Genomic DNA, 1,672 nt, shown 5'->3' on the forward strand with positions numbered 1-1,672 from the left:
CGAAGAGATCTGATGGGGGGGGAGAGAGGGTTTTTTTTTTTAATTTTTATTAATAGTTAAGGGTAATTTGGTCCAAAAAAATAGAAAAGGACGATTTTAAAGCGTTTTTAAACGTTGAGGATGATTTTAACAAAAAAAAAGGCTAGGGACGAAATCGATTTTGACCCCAGACCTTGGGGACGAAAAAAGTACTTATCCCTTTTTTTAACTAATTGTCACTTTTTTTTAATATGCTTATCCAATATATGCAGACAAGGTCATTGGAGCGTCTTGTTTCTTTGGCGGAGGTATTCAAACAAACCCACACGTTCAAAAAAAAACAAGGAGAGATTTGCTGATTAGTGGTCTGCGGACTTTTATGTAAGTATTCAATTTTTTTATAGAATTTAATAATATACTATCATATCTATACTTATATTGACATGCAAATTGAATGTGTTAGGATTTATAGATCTAGAACTTCGAGGCCACGATACAGCAATCTCAGCAGATAGTAGATGATGGCGATGCCTCGAACCGTCGAGTGCATTTGTGGTGAATCCTAATGTCGTGTGTTCCATACCACATTCGAGCCATAGAAGAACCACATCTTCGGAGTGGAATCGTTCTTCGCCAGTAACTTGCGCACGTCCACTTTCAGAGCATCTTCTACCTCGGCCACTAGCCTTATAGATCAATAGGACGTAGATTTGCATGAGCAAGTCCATGACTTAACCTAGAGCCTGCAGGATCAGGTTCAACAGCTTCATGTGGCTGAAGAGAGGTATAATGAGCTCTTCGCACGCATGACAAAGAGGATGATCGGGATGCAGAGATGGAGTCCTTGAGGTAAGAGCTCAGGGAGGAGCTAGAGCAGATACAGCACATGCGATAGTAGATGGATGTCTACTATGAGCAAATGCGCGTAGGGATAACTGTGTTAGAGGCGACTCCTCCTCATCTACACTTACACCAGCACAGACACCACAACGTCGTTGCATCAGTAACAGCAGCGAGACATCAGCAAGAGGAGGACGACGATAATTATGAGGACCCATAGGCTTTAGAGTTTGTTTTTGTGTAGTTTGACATTATTATCTTTTATTTTGTTGACGATATTATTTTTTCTATTTTTAGCGTTTGTTATTTCGGATTATATTGTAATTTTTTTATTTTAATGAATCATATTTATTTTTATTAAATTTTAATTTGAATATTAGTTATTATAATATTATTTAATTTTGATCAGATTGGTAATTATAAATAAAATATTAAATAAAAATTATTTTTTTATTAGAAAATATTACCGTCAAATTTTATGGAAAATAAATCCGATGGTATCATTTAGTTTTTTTTATTAAATAATATTACCATCAAAATTTTCGATAAAAATTTTCATGGCAATTAAGGTGTCAAAAAATTAAAATGGCGCCAATGTTATTGTTGGAAACGGTAAAATTACACTAAGAAGTTATGTTGGTTACTTCCCTCCTTTTCTTTAAAAGAAAAACAGTATTGGATCTATAAAATAATTTGAATACGGGTGAATTACTAAAATGATATATAAAAAAAATATACATTGCTATAAAAATAATTTTAAATATATAAAAATTGTTTATCAAATATAAAAATTATTTGCTATTTATAAATTTTTTTGTTATTTTTATTATATTTTTTAAATTTTAAAATTCAT

Source organism: Arachis ipaensis, chromosome B02 (assembly GCF_000816755.2).
Source record: "Arachis ipaensis cultivar K30076 chromosome B02, Araip1.1, whole genome shotgun sequence".
In the NCBI taxonomy this organism is placed as follows: domain Eukaryota; kingdom Viridiplantae; phylum Streptophyta; class Magnoliopsida; order Fabales; family Fabaceae; genus Arachis; species Arachis ipaensis.